This window comes from Mustela putorius, unplaced genomic scaffold (genome assembly GCF_011764305.1).
Source record: "Mustela putorius furo isolate JIRA1106 unplaced genomic scaffold, ASM1176430v1.1 tig00000275_pilon_pilon_pilon, whole genome shotgun sequence".
Lineage (NCBI taxonomy): Eukaryota > Metazoa > Chordata > Mammalia > Carnivora > Mustelidae > Mustela > Mustela putorius.
Genome location: NW_025421341.1, coordinates 5,980,095 through 5,995,974, shown reverse-complemented (window position 1 = coordinate 5,995,974; position 15,880 = coordinate 5,980,095).

The window sequence follows — 15,880 nt, the reverse complement described above, 5'->3', positions numbered from 1 at the left end:
AACCTTTAAGAATTGTAGTACAAGACGCCATCCGACACCATGGCATCATCTGTGACGTCCTACTCTTCCTGGTCTTTATGTGCTTTCTTTCACATCTCTGTCCTTCTCACCATTTTCACTATCATCCAGCTCCCTCGGGCCCTTCCAACAATAAGGCGGAGGCACCAGCGATCTCGTCCCTCCGCAGGGCTCCCCCCACCAGCTCCCTGTCCTTCCCAGCCACCCATCCCTCTCACCCTCTTCTGTGGGTTCTTCTCTTCTCCTCTTCCCCTTCTGTGAATGACAATCCCCTTGATCCAACGACACTGTAAGGTGCGTCTCACACTTCCTCCTGTCCCTCCTGGGTCCAGTCCGGACTTCTTGACGGATGACTCAGGGCTGATGGATCCAGTGCAGCAGTAGACAGATGCATGTTCCCCAAAACTTCCAAGGAGCTGTGACAGTGGCTTATTTTCACCTCTCTTAAATTCAGGGGAAAAAACTGAGCATAGTCATAATAATGAATATATGCTAAGGAATCCGGCCTGGATTATATTCATTTCTATACCAACAAAGTGGTAAGATATAATTGTTATTATTTTTTTCTAACGCGGGAAGGGGCCCAGGAGAACCAAAGTGCCTAGAAGTCATGATGAGGTCCTGGACTAACTTGTCAGAGCCCAAGTCAATAAAAGTACAAGTGTGTCCCCAAAATGACTTTTTGGTGCTTATTTTCAGTGAGTCTTTTCCTTGAACTCTATTTCTCAGATTTTTATGCCGGTCCAGTGCTGATCATGAGTCCGGAAAGTGCGACGACTTCTTCCAGGGCTTGCTAAATCGATGTATATGGGATGTGACATGTTCCTGGGTTATTTTGTTCACACAGTCGCCTCTTTGATGGCTCAGTAAAAGGTGGAAGAGAGAAACTTCTCATGATCTCTGTGAAATCTACACCACATTCAGTCTGTGTGTTTAAAGATGTAAAGCTCCCTTTCCAGTTTCTAAAACTCTAATTTCTGTGTGTCAGGGCCAAATGGAATGTGTTTTAGCTGGCTCTTGGGTAAACACAGAAACGTCATCTTTCCTCTCTTAGAGCCGAGCCTGCTTCACACGCTGCCTCTGTGTGTGTGCTGTTTATTTAAGCATGCAAGGATTAGGGCTTGAAGCTGGTTTGGAAGCACTGGTGGGTGTTTTTCTGAAAGCGTCTAAGTCTAATGATTTGAGAACTTGCAATATTTTTAATCTTCATAGCTAATTTTCCTTTCCAGGTAATTTATAGGCAACTTGAGTTTGAAATGAAGGAAATAATAACTACTTTCTTTTCTCTTTGGGGGTGAGGGTGAGGCAGAAGAACTGACATTATCTTGCAATTAGGAGTTTCATTTCTTTTTACCTAAACACAATTACCTGTAATCCAAATAAAATCCAGAAGATGAGTTGACCTTTCTCTTTGCACCATAAATTATAATCAAGGCCATCAATTGCTGCTTTATTCCATTAATTAATTTGTTTTTCTGTCAAAATGTCACCTTCCCCTTTCTAACTTTATAGCAAATTTACATAATTTTAAAGTACTTATATAGTTACCTAAATGGTCAGTTTTGTGTCTTCATAAACCTCCATCATTTATTTTTCTAATCTTTGCATTTTCCTTCTCATGGTCCTAGAATTACGTGTGAGAATGATCTTGGAATGTCGCCTGGCCTCATCCTGTGCTTTTGGGTGGTGAATGCCCAACAGATGCGCATCTGAAATGAAGCGATGACCCTTCTTGTTCCGAAGGTCAGAGATTCATTCCAATTTCATGGCTCCCCTCTAGGGTGCTGTCTTATTTTAACTGTCCGGACCTTCAGGAAGATTCTCTCTGAATCTCAGCCCAGAATCTCTGGTCTCCCTCCTCGCTGGCTTCTTTTGACGCTATCCTCCGTAAACATGGAAAATACCTTCTTGGCATCTCCTTAAAGAAATTCTTCCTAAACTGGAAGTCCAAGTCAGACGCTTTTGCTTCCTTTTCTCCAGCCCAGTCTTCTGCTCTAGCAGATCCATTTTCTACCTTAAAAAAAAAAAAAAAAATGCTTAAACGGTATAGCCATGGAATGGACTATTATCCAGCCATAAAAAGGAATGACGTGTTGGTCTGTGGCAGCAGGTGGATGAACCTGGAAAACATTATGTTGAGTGAAAGAAGCCACCGAGGGTGCCATGTTGTATGAGTCTATTTCTATGAAATATCCAGAAAAGGCAAATCCACAGGGACAGGGGCTGGAGGAGAGGGGGAACGGGGAGTGACTTTGATGGGCCATGGGTTTACTTTTGGGGGGATGACACTTATAGAATTAGTTTGTGGCGTTGGCTGCATGCCAGTGTGAATGTACTAAATGCATTATACACTTCACAATGGTCAGAATGGTGACTTGTAGGTTGGCACATTTTACCCCCTCCGCACAGACACGCTGCTTAAATAGTTCTCTGAAGGCCTCCAGTTTTTACTTGCAACCCCTGTAAGGGTGGTGACGAAGATGATGGATCCCTAAAGGCCTGACTGGGGAGTGCAATAAAGAGATTATACCTCAGACCAGAGATAGAATTCAACGGGCAGAAGACACATGGAAGAGTGAGGCACTGGATTTCATTCATTCATCAACGAAGATCTGTTCCGCAGCCTACCAAGTGATACGTTCTGTGTGTCATCCTGCAGGGACCGGAGATACGGCCACGTGGACATGTCAGACACCGCCTGGCCCTCAGGAAGCTTCCAGTCCAGCTAAGCCATTCCATGACTTTATGAGAGTAGAATCGATCTATTCTCTGATTGTCGTTTGACAAACAGAAGGGGTTGGGTGGGTAATTCTGTCTCATCATATTTACCCTCCACAGTGCACAGAGTTATTGTAAGGATTAAATGACATAATGCAGGTGAACACAACTGGTCTTTTATAAAATGCTATACAAAATAGCAGGCATTAATATTGTATTATTCTAGTTTAATATAGACTTTTTTCATAACAGCACTGTATTTTCAGTCAGCTATGAAACCGGGATGGTTGTCTCTTTATAACATTTATTGGAGCTGGGGGAGCAGGGTTTCTATTACAGATATAATACATGTCCACTGTAGGAAATTCAGCAAATCTGGAAAGGGACCTTTTAATCAACAGCCACCCTGTCCACAGATATACCCACTACTAGCATTTTAGTGTATGTCATTTGGTCACAATAGCTCACCAGGTTAAGAGCAGGGACGCTGCTGGAGATGGGTTCTATCACGAACTATTAAACATTGGGGGAGACACTTCATCCCCCTAAGCCTCAATCTCTTATCTGTAAAACAGAGGAAGTAACAGTAGCTACCTTCTGATTGTGAGGCTGTATGAGGTACTTAACGTATATCACTTGGCAAAGTACTTAATACATTATCCGCACACACATACATAGCTCATCCTTATGTCACACACACACATAAATATAAAATTTTCTGTTTGCTTCTTATTAGTGAAGCAGTAAACACATCCATCTTAATCAGTGCCTTAGCTCATTAAATAACTACTTAAATGAACCTCCCAAGTGTATTATACTGCAACTTCTTTGAAATAAAACATGCAACCCCTTCAAAGCGTAGGAGATCTTATAATCTGTGTACAGAGGTTTCCAAATGTTGTGCTGTTTATGGTTCTTCTTTGCCTGTAGTGGGGAGAAACAATTCATATTTTAACAGCTGGCCCTATGAGCTCCTTTAGACAGAAGCGTTTGCATTTAGCAAAACTCTTTGATATGCAGAGAAGATGACTTCTTCAGGGTAGAGTACGAAAGCATTGTGAAACCAACAAGTCCAAAGGAAACTCGTAAAAAATTAATCAGAATTGAAGGAAGGGGCAGAAGGAGGAGTCTGGAGGGGAAATGACAGCGGGACTGGAGCAAAGGAAGAGAAAGGGGAACCGGCATCAAGCAGAATTCTGAGTTCTGGTAAAAGGTTGTGAACGAGAAATTTCCAGGGATGGGTGAACCAAAACGATATTATGAGCCTGAAGTTCTAATATTCTAAGTTTGTGTGTGTGTTGCTGAAATATGTATGCCACCCGTTACCCCCAAACTTTAATAAAGTCCTCTATGTTCGTAAATGCACAGCCTGGATCTCCATTTAATTAAGGTCTTCTTTGCTTTTTCTTAGAAATGTTTTACAGATATTACACATTTTTTGTGAGAGTTATCCCAAAGCCATATTTTTTTGTTAATATAACTGATAGTTTTTAAAATTTCAATATCCAGTTGTTCATTGCTAGTAAAGTACAGCCAATCCTTTATATTGACCTTGTGTCCCACATTTTATTAGTTCTAGTACCTTTTTTGTAGATTTCTTCAGGTTTTCCCTGAAGACAATCATAGTCTTCTGAGAATTCAGATGATTTTACCTCTTCCTTGTCAACATAGGTACCTTTAATTTTCTGCTTACCAGCTTATCTTAGCTTGAACCTCTAGTATAGTGTTGAGCAGAAATGAAGAGATGAAACATCCTTTCCTTGGTCCTAATGTTTAGGCAAACATTTATTCCTTCGCCATTAAGTATGATGTTAGTCATAATTTTTTTTTTTTTTTTTTGTAGATTCCCTTGATTCCTCGCATGCTCCAAAGAGTTTTTATCAGGATGCAGGATGGATCTGGGATTTCACCAAATGATTTTTCTTCACCAATTGAAATAAGCATACAATTTTTTTTCTTTAATCTGTTACTATGGTGAAATGCATTGAATGATAGTCAAAGTTTAAATCAACCTTGTATTCTTCAAATAAATCACACTCAGCCATAATGTATTATTTTGATAACATATTGTTGAACTCAGATTGCTAAAATTTTGTTAAAAATCTTTGTGTCTGTGTCCATATGGCATTTGGTTTACAGTTTTTCTTATAGTATCTTTGCCTGACTTTGGTATCAGAATAACACTGGACTCATGAGTTGGAAAGTATTTTTTTTTTTAATTTTCTGCAAGATTTTACATGGAACTGATAGTATTCCTTCCCTAAATGTTTGGTAGAATTTGCCAGAAAGCCATCTGGGCTTGGTTTTCTTTATAAGTATTAAAATTTCTTTATTAAAAATTTCATTTATCTAACAGACATAGAACAATTTTATAATTTGTATTTTATTTTTTCTATATTAGTTTGGGTTAGACTATCAATATTATTGCTTTTATCAAAGAATCAATTTTTGGTTCCTTCATTTTCTTTATTGTTTTTCTGTTTGTTGTTTCATTGATTTCTGCTCCAATATTAATTTTTTTTCTAATATTTTTGCTTACTACTTCTGCATACTCTCTTAAACCATTACTTTCTCATTTCTGCTCTTGTTTTTCTGATTTCTTTTTTTTTGTTTTTAAGATTTTATTTATTTATTTGACAGACAGAGATCACAAGTGGGCAGAGAGGCAGGCAGAGAGAGAGAGGAGGAAGCAGGCTCCCCGCTCAGAAAACAGCCCTACAACGGGGCTCAATCCCAGGACGCTGGGATCATGACCTGAGCCGAAGGCAGAGGCTTTAACCCACTGAGCCTCCCAGGTGCCCCTGTTTTTCCAATTTCTTAATGTGGAAGCTGAGGTCATTGATTTGAAACCTTCTCTTCTTAATAAACACACTTAGAGCTATAAATTTCCCTCCAAGTACTGCTTTAACTATACCTCCCAAATTTTGACACGTTACATTTTCATTTTCATTCAGTTCAAAATATATTCTTTTTTTTTTAAAGATTATTTGTTTATTTGATAGACGGAGAGAGATCACAAGTAGGCAGAGAGGCAGGCAGAGAGAGAGGGGGAAGCAGGCTCCCTGCTAAGCAGAGAGCCCGATGTGGGGCTCGATCCCAGGACCCTGAGATCATGACCTGAGCTGAAGGCAGAGGCTTAAACCACTGAGCCATCCAGGCGCCCCTCAAAATATATTCTTATTTCCCTTTTGATTTCTTTTTTGACCTGTGAGTTTATTTGTTTGTTTTTAATACTATATTATTTAGTATCCAAAATTTGGTGATTTTCTGGGGGCACTTTCTGTTATTGACTTAACTGTGTACAAGATACTTTGTATGAATTAAATCTTTTTAAATCTACTGACACTTATTTTATACTTCAGAATGTCTTAGTAAATGTTCCTGGAGAAGCATGTGTATTTGGATCTTGGTGGTGGAGTTTCCCCATAGATATCAATTAGATGAGGTCTGTTGAGAGTATTGTTCAAATCTTCAATAACCTTATTTCTTTTTTATTTGTTCTATCAGTTATTGATAAAGGGGTGTTGGAATCTCTCAGTATAATTTTGATGTATCTAGTTCTCTTTGTAGTTATATCAATTTTTGCTTTGTGTATTTGAAGCTCTCTTATTAGGTATATAAACATTTAGGAACATTATGTTGATGATGAGGATTATGTTGATGAATTGACTCCATCATCATTATGATATGATCCTCTCTTTCCCTGGTAATATTTTGCTCTGAAATCTATTTTATCTGTTATTAATAGAGCCACTCCAGCTGTCTTTTGATTATTGATAACCTGATATGTTTTTTCTATTCTCTTTTAACTTATGTCTTTATAGAAGAATGTCTCTTGGGGCTCCTGGGTGGCTCAGTGGGTTAAAGCATCTGCCTTAGGCTCAGGTCATGATATCGGGGTCCTGGGATCGAGCCCCGCATCAGGCTCTCTGCTCAGCAGGGAGCCTGCTTCCTCTTCTCTCTCTGCCTGCCTCTCCACCTACTTGTGATCTCTGTCTGTCAAAGAAATAAATAAAATCTTAAAAAAAAAAACTTAAAAAAAAAGAAGTATGTCACTTGTAGGTGGTATATAGTTGGGCCTTGTTTTCGTATTCAATTTAAATACCTCTGCCTCTTAATTGGGGTGTATATTAGTTACCAAATGATACGTAACAAATTACTCTAAAGCTTGGCTTGTTGAAACAGCAAACATTTATCATCTCACAGTTTCTGTGGGTCAGGAATGCAGGTGTAGCTTAGCTGGATGTCTTTGTCTCAGAGCTTCTAATGTGGAAAGAAATTCACGATTCCTGTATTTACTAATCAATCATTTTGGTTTTTATTTTATATATTCCATTCAGGTCTAGTTTTGACTGTCTGATCAAGTTCATTAATTGGACATTCTACCATCAATTATACTGCTGTAATTTTTCTCATAAACCTCACTTTTGACTCATTTCTGACTCCACCCAACTAAATTTCCTAGAAATTGAAGATGTGAGCTGCCCTGCAGCAAAACCTCCTATCCCCTTGCCAAACATGTAGACTTCTGCACCAAAGAACTCACCTTTCCATCAGAGCAGTCCAAGCGCAGATACGCTGGATAGCTGCAGTGTGAACATGTGACCTTGGCTCAATCAATTACATGCCCCCACTGGCTCTCTGACCCTGGTCTATGAAGAATCCCACGCCTTAGACAGGGTAGCAGCCATGCCCATTACTCAGAAACCGCGGTGGCCGTGACTGCAGCAGTAGCATCCAGGGGTCCCGGTGTGCTGCAGCACTGGGTGAAAAGTTGGCAGTAGCCATGGTGTCCTCTCCCTAGACTGAGCCTGTGGCACGATCATGGCCATGATTGTAGCTGGCTATCCTTCCGCGGCTCCTGGCGAATATACTGAGTGGTCGTCTTCCCTTTCTCTCTTTTATTTTTTGTAACATTTCTTATCTTTTGTCTTTAATATCACATCTGGTTGCAAATTCTTTCACAATAAAGATTTTTTTTGCTTCCAAGTACCAGAAACCTACTCTGGCTTACTAGGCAGGAAAACATGTATGTTATAAAGATATTCGTAGTTCACAGATTGATGCAGAAGACTGAAAAGTCAGACTGGGAAGGGAACAGCCATCAAGGGAGTTCCGGAGGATGAGGTAGCGGGAATTGATCGATAGTCCCAAATTACAGCCAGATTCATCCGGGTTCCAGCCTGGCAATGGGTCACTGCCGACCATTCTGTTTTTCTATCAGTTAACTCAAAACTGGCCTAAATGATCTCAACAAGTTGTCCTTTGACTAAGGGGAGGGCAGCATGCCTTGGTGGATAGTGCTACTAAAGGCCCGTAAGGGGAACAAGGGTAATTCACTGAAAGACATCAGGGCGCTGTTGTCAAAAAAGGGAGAAGTAGATTTTAGGCAGCAAAAATACAAATAAAAAAATAAATTGCAATAAATGCTGACATGTACAGACACAATGTTTTCAAAATGTTATATATAATCCTGTTATATGTATTTTTTCTTTTTTTCCAATCATCAAACTCTCAGAAACAAGTTGATTTTCATTCTGATGAGAAAAAAATGTCATTAAATGAACTTCTTCACAAGATGAATGGGATTGTAAAGGGTGAACCACGACTCTGTCTATGAGCTGGAAGGGACAAGAGTCAATGTCGCAGAGGCGGGGAGTCACTGCAAGATGCTGGGCATCCCTGAGTGTCGCCAGAGTGTGGGACAGAGAGAAACACAGGAATGCAGCAGACGGGTAAATACCAGGCATTTATTTTGCTATTTGCAATCTCAGGTAGGTTAGCGGAAATTAAATTTTGCAGTAGCTTACCCGAGGCAATAAGGGATCATTAGTTTTTCAAGGATTCAGTAAATTTTCGTGAAGCACTTTGGTGCCGTTCAGAAGGAAAAAAATAACGTGGGACTACTTTGATCATAGTCCTGGAGCATGAAGCCTGATTTAATACCCGAAGGTCACTGCACTCGTTTATGGTAGGGAACATTTCCGTTCGAGTTCAGAAGGAGTTACGGAGTCCGACAGGCCAGAGTTGGGGCCGTTGTCTGAGGTGGTCTGCTGTGTAGGTTGTCTGTCCTCCATCATATCGTTTGTACGGTACTAAAGAGTTCTGGAACGAAGCCGTGTGACAGCTGTTTCCCCCAACACTTCTCTGGAAATAAGATACACATCTCATGTGTATCTCATGTGGCTCTCCCAGCAAAAATCATTTAAAATAAATAAATATCCCATGTGTTGCCATCCATCTGAGTTGTCTAATCTGTTCGCCTTTCTCTGTGTTGGTCTCACACTGTGGACTTGCGTGTCGGGGGGGGGGGCCGAGGTGTGTCCAGGCGCTCTCTGCCCCAGTAGACTTCTCGGTTATCTCGTTTGTTAATGTTATGCCAGGAGCAAAGTTGTCATGAAAGCTGTTGTTTAAAGGGCAGTTACCGGTCCAGGATTCAGAGAGAAAGCTTCTGGGAGGACATGTGTGGTCGATCCTAAGGGACATGTGTGCATGCGTGTGAGAATATATTTGAGGGCGTGTCTAGGGGCCTGGAGGCTAGCAAAGGATGAGGCAAGAGATAAGAACCTTATCTCATTTCTATACAGTGAGGTCTGAGGTTTTAATTCTTTGTCGACAGAGTAATGGTCTTTCCCACCCCACCCAGCGTTAGAACTGGCTTCAGACCATCCAAAACTTTTTCAGGCATCGCTTGCTGGCCCCTCGCAGGAGCCCCTGCTCTAAAGTCAGATTTTAAGATCGGGTTGCTTTATTTTAAAATCAGGCTGCCCACTCACTTATTTCGAACCCAAGACCCTGAGCCTCCCAGCTCCTCAGAGCAGTGGTCGTGTGTCCCTTCTCTCCGTCACAGCGTGTCCCGGTGGCCGTCGCTGTCCCCTTCCTGCATCCTGCCCCATTTTCACAGGCTAAACTAGGGAACTGGAATTCCTGTGTGCACTGATATACTGAATATTCTTACGTGTATGGTGCTTTCTCTTAAAGTGAAAACAAATATAAAGAACTGTTATATCCATAAATAAATAATAGTCTTTGACGCATACAAAGCCGTTGATGGAATTTTTGGCAGGTCCGTGATCCTTAGAAACAAGAAGATGTGACCTGCTTATACAGATGCTATCGCCGGCTGCCCGGCTCATAGGGAGAGTTATGTCCCCTACCTTCCATACACCTTGTCTGGGTGTAGAAACAGTCTGCAACATTTGCCCGAAGCAAGAGGGCAAGACTTTAATGGACGGTTGAATGCGGTAGCCACAGCCTGGCTCTGTTTTATGTCCCTCTCTTTGTTTTTCCCTTTTGTTCTTCGCATACTTCTAATTTATGCTATCTTGCTATTTTTTATGTATCCTTGTAAAACCCCTTAAATCCATTCTGAGACAAGGTAGAGTATAAATTTTAAAAAATAAGTAGTATGTAAAAACATAAAATATATATGTACTATATATTTAAGAACAACATACTATTTTTTTTTCAGCATTGTGAGGGATTTCAACTCATTTTATAGTTCAGAGGCTCAGGGCTGAGAAAGGAGGTGCATTGCCAGGTCTCAGAACATCTGTCCTGTAGGTATTTTGCTACCTCACAAATTCTGTAAGATGATTTTCCTTTAGAATTTGGGAAAAGGTCTACAAACATCTCAAACCTGGTACCATAGAAAGAAGAGATTTCCCTGCCCTCCATTTTAATTCTTCAGGGATCTGCCAATGCTTCAGTCAATTCAACCCCAAAAAGAAAGGGGGCCAGCATGACACGGTGGCCTCCGAGGAGAGCGGGACCTCACACCCCCACTGCCATAGGAGTCCCCAGGCAGCCACCATCCTGCCCTTCCTGTCAGGCAGGTTCTGAGAGAGACAGACACAGACAGACAGAGAGAGAGGAGTTTGGCTCCAGGTCTGGGGGATAAAGCCACTCCTGACGGGGCCGCAGGGTGGCTTGCAGAGCAGCCATTAGGAGAGGGATGTCCCTTTGAATTATGAGGGGCAGCAATGGGTAGGGGATGAGGCTGTGACCCCTCTAAAATGACCGTACTGGGGGACAGGCAGGTTTGAGAGATCACGGGACACTTAGGGAGAGAGTTCTACTTCTTCTTGTGGGTTTGCACCAGTGTTTCGTTTTCTTTCTTTCTTGATTTTTATTTATTCATTTGAGACAGAGAGATACCGAGAGAACGTGAGCAGGGGGAGTGGCAGAGGCAGAGGGAGACGCGGACCCCCACTGAGTGGGGAGCCTGACACAGGGCTCGATCCCAGGACCCCGGAGATCATGACCTGAGCAGAAGGCAGGCACTTAACCCACTGAGCCACCCAGGCGCCCTACACCAGTGTTTCTAAACTAAGTCCCCTTTTGTTTTTAGAGGGAAAAAATGTCCTCCTGGACACTTGTGACTATGTTCATTGACGACAGTTTGGAAAACGTTGCTTTAAATTGGGCTTTCTTTGAGAACTGTTGTGTGTGTCCTTGGAAGAAGAGTGTGTGTGTGTGTATGTGTGTGCGTGTGTGTGCGTGTGCGCGCGTGTGTGTGTGTTCCACCACAACGGATTCCCTCCTTCACAGAAATTTCCCCGCAGAGTGATTCACGCCCTCCCGGGAGGACGCCACGGAGCCCACACCAGCACGTGGAGGCCACAGCTGCCACGTCCACATCTGGAAGTGGGGCGAGGCGGGTGCTGGGAGAGGGCCTCGCTGGCGCAGGAGGGATGAGCGAGCAGCTGACTGCAAGGCCGGCAGCAGGCGAGACGGTCTCTTTCCTACATATCCCAGAGAGAACTGACCGGAACGGAGAGAACACCGACCCTGGTGCAAAGCAAGAGAGGCCTGGAGAGGGTCACGGGGTGACTGGGGGAGGCAGGTCTGCACCTCGGCCAACAGACAGAGCATTTGCTCCTTCATCCCGCTGACAGCAAGAGGGGTCAGGATGCCCGCCAAGACGGTCACATGGACCTGCTCCACCGAGTTTCGGCGCTGCCTCTTTTGCAAAATGTACCCAAGACGGTCAAAGGAAATGAAGATTTTTGAAGTCTAATTTAATAGGCAATATAAAATAAAATTAGACCTATCAACATGCCATTCAATATTACAACCTGAGAACAAAGACCTGTTGGGGAAAACAGTGCTTCTGCATAGGCTTTGGAACAGGTCGCGCGAATATGCACCGGAGGCACCCAGGCGTCTTCGCAGGCATCGATCAAGGAGGAAGGGCTGGGGCCCGAGATCCTGCATTTCTTCTATTTTTAAAGATTTATTTACTTATTTGAGAGAGAAGGTGTGTGCACGCCGGCAGGGGGAGGAGCGGGAGGAGAAGGAGAGGGAGAGAAGCAGAATGTTCACGGAGCGAGGAGCCGGAGGCAGGGCTCGATCTCACAACCCTGAGATCATGACCTGAGCCGAAACCAGGAGTCAGATGCCTAACTGACTGGACCACCAGGCGCCCTGGACATCCTGCGTTGGTAATGACCTCCCAGGTAAGGCAGAGGCCGCCGGTACGTGAGCCATACACTTTGAATAGCAAAGTGTAGTGTAGTTTCCGGTCCCTGCTTTTGAAGAACTGGACCTTAACAGATTATCTAGCAGATTCAAGATTCCCTATCTTCTTCAGAAATCTTTATTTTTCTCTGTTGGTAAGCAATGTTGTTGCAGTTTTGTGATTATTAATAACAGTATAATATCCAACATACATGAAGCGCTGAATGCACCAGGAACTGTTCTAAGGGAATTATCTGGATTAACTCATTTAATCCCCATGACCACCTCCTGAGTAGCTACTATTATTGTCCCCATTTTACAGGTAAGAAAACTGAGGGGAACTGAGATGGAAAGTTTATTCTTATTCATTGTTTTAGTCTTTACTAAGTGAACCTTCTTTCAGTCTGCATTTACAGTTCGAACAGGATACCTAAGTTTATCGATAATCATTTCGAAAATACAATCCAAGACTTTCTGTCCTTCTGAAGCAGCCCATTAAGCTCTAATTATCTTCATTTTGGAGGTTAAGTACCAACAACTTTGCCTGACTCATCGAGATAATTGATGGAGATCACCCAGGCTCCTTGTAGCCCACGCTTGTATGGAATAAGCCATGAAGTTTCCAAGGGATCATTTGTTAGCACTCTTTCTTGCTAAGGAAAAAAACATACAGAATCAAGAAGCATTTGTCTGCCCTAAGCTTCTCTATCTAGTGTCTTCTATGTTGAGTGAAACCAGCTCTGCCATTCTGTCCACAATAGTACAACCACGGATGGGTACGTGGGCTTTGCCCAGAGAGGACAGCTGTCTCTGAAGCAGCTTGACCTCAAAGTTATTCCCAAGGGATGTTCCATAAGAGCTAGGAACAAAGCACCTTTCCTTTAGAGGAATGGAGATGCCAGTTACGAAGTAGATCACGTGGTTAGGCTATATTCTAAATGGAGGTTCTCCTTTTGTAGGGCTGGAGCAAGGAGTATCTGCCTGGCTAAAAAGTTAGGTATTTCCTTGTGTCTTTATCATGAATCCTCATTATGGAGAGTAATTGGTCTCTGTCTTTTTCTCCCAGTCTTAAAGAGTCAAACTAATATAATGTACTAATAACTTCTTGGGATATATCCGGTGCCTTGCCTGTCACTGTCCTTTGGATTTAAATAAGCTGCAAAAACATATATATTCTATTAATATAGTTCTGTTTGGAATTACTTCATAAATGTGGTCTCCCTTCACATTTGTGCAAGACAGATAAGAATATTTGTCTGTTAGGGCGCCTGGGTGGCTCAGTCGGTTAAGCATCTACCGTCAGCTCAGGTCATGATCTCAGAGTCCTGGGATAGAGCCCTGCATTGGACTTCTGCTCAGTGGGAACTCTGCTTCTCCCTCTGCCTCTGCCTGCTGCTCCCCTGCTTGTGCTGTCCAATTTAAAAAAAAAGAGAGAGAGAGAGAGAAAGAAAGAATATTTTTCTATTCATTGCTAAATTTGGTGGAAATGTAAGGCGTTCTATAAAGTCACTTAGCCTTTCAGGGATGTAGTCAGCAAAGTGTAAAAGACACAAAAAGAATATTCTCCCCATTTGTTTATTTATTTTTTTAAATTTTACTTGAGAGAGAGCGAGCACAAGCAGGGGGAGTAGCAGAGGGAGAGGGAGAAGCAGGCTTCCTGCTCTGATGCAGGGCTGGATCCCAGGATCCTGAGATCGTGACCTGAGTTGAAGGCAGATGTTTAACTAACTGAGCCACCCAGGCACCCTCTCCTCCTGTATTTAATAAACATTGTTTGTGTCTGAAAGTTTATTGTAAGTGTATTTCATACATAAATGAATCAGAAAAGTCCTCTAATGATTAGGGAACTCTAATAAACATCGCAACACATCAACTTAATAGAGGATAAAAGGAAAAAGGGTTCATAGTCCTCAAGGCTCTACCAACTCAGCGTCTTTAAGCTTCTTAAAGTTGCAGTAGGGTCTCGATAAGATGCATTATTTTTTTTTTCTATAGGACATACTATTACTGCATTTTTGTTTATTTGTTTTTGATTCCCTGAGGGGAAATGCCATCATCCCTGTGTTAGCATTGAAGATGTAGGATTACCAGGCAACATCAAATTTGCAGTAAAAGGAGTTAATTTCGCTAAATAATTTCAATATAGTAATAAACATCTAAGTTTTATTTGCTTTAATTTTCCAGTCACGATCATCTTGTTCTATAAGCCATGGCCTCCTTTTCTGTGTATTCACCCTGTACAGGGTAAGGGTAACTCCAATTACAAATAATCCACCATCTCCTGGGTGGTTGGCAAGGTCACTAGATTCAAGCTTCATGAGTTACCTAGAAGACCAAGTTCTGAGTTTCTTGACTTTGGATAGAGCACCAACGTTAACATTCGCTATTTCATGCCCATCAGAAGCTCTGATACTTGGTTGTATATATATTTGATGGATTCTCAAAGAGGCAGAAGCAAGCGAGAAATGTCTAAGAGAAACTTAGTAGGCAAAAATGCCTTGAACATGGAATGCAGAAAGGGAAATAATTTTTTAAGGTCTTTAGATATAGACAAAGCGGGATAAACACCATTGGCTGAAGAATTATTCAGATAAAGTCAGTAAAGTTCTTTTTAGAATTACATTTTTTTAAATTTAGAGGTTTTTAAAATTATGTTACGTTAGTCACTATGCAGTAGATCATTAGTTTCTGACATAGTGTTCCATGATTCATGGTTTGCGTACAACACCCAGTGCTCCGTGCAATCTGGGTCCTCCATGACATTTTTTTTTAAAAGAAGACAAAACTAGGAATAAAAAGGTGAAAGTAAAAAAGCTGAGAAAAGAGAAAAAAAATGGAAATAAGTACAAGATGGAGACGAAACTAAAACCGAGGAAAGTAATAATAAAAGTGGAGAGGAACCACTTTGCCACCCTTCCTTCCAAACTGCCTTTGTAGACACGAGTTCCAGTTTACTGTCTTTGTCCGGAGCCTCCTTCTTGTTCGGAAGACCTGTATCAACCGGCTCAGAAGAGGTGCTGCTCGGTTTTCCCGGATTCTGGAGTCACCGCGGAAAGAGCGTCCCAGAATTTTAGAAGTCTAACTAGGATCAGCAGACGAGATAATGATCTGGGGATCATCCCGGGAAAACCCAGGATCCTCGGTGTCTCCTGTTCTGAATTAATGAAGCAGCAGAGCAACAAGGCAAAAATCCTTTGGTCCATTTAGAAGAACCACGAAGATGGATTCCGATGTGGATTATTTTGCCTATAGTATGTAGTTCAGCCTTCCCAGATCTGGTTATGGTGTCCCCTCAAACGTGCACCTGTCTGCTTATGAAAATGAAACAGCATTCGAACACCTTGCTTTGGTGTGAAGGACATTTATGTGAGGGGATCCTGTTCATGCCTGGTCATGAAGAAAGGAAGTGATCATCTTCAGCATGTTAAGGTCAAGGTCTCGAGCTCCGCCCAAAGGTCATTGATTCCTCCATTCATTCAGCAAGTGTTTCCTCAAGGCCTGCCACGGGCCAGCCGCGGTTCTAGAAAGGAAGGATTTGGCCATCGAGACCTAATTCCTGACTCTGAAGTATTAGACACGCAGAAAATCAGTGCGAAGACTGTCTTTTTAGTCTGATACAGAACTAATGGGGGCCTACTCTCAGGTTTACTCACTTTTTACTCTGCACACAGTTTAAAAACTCTTA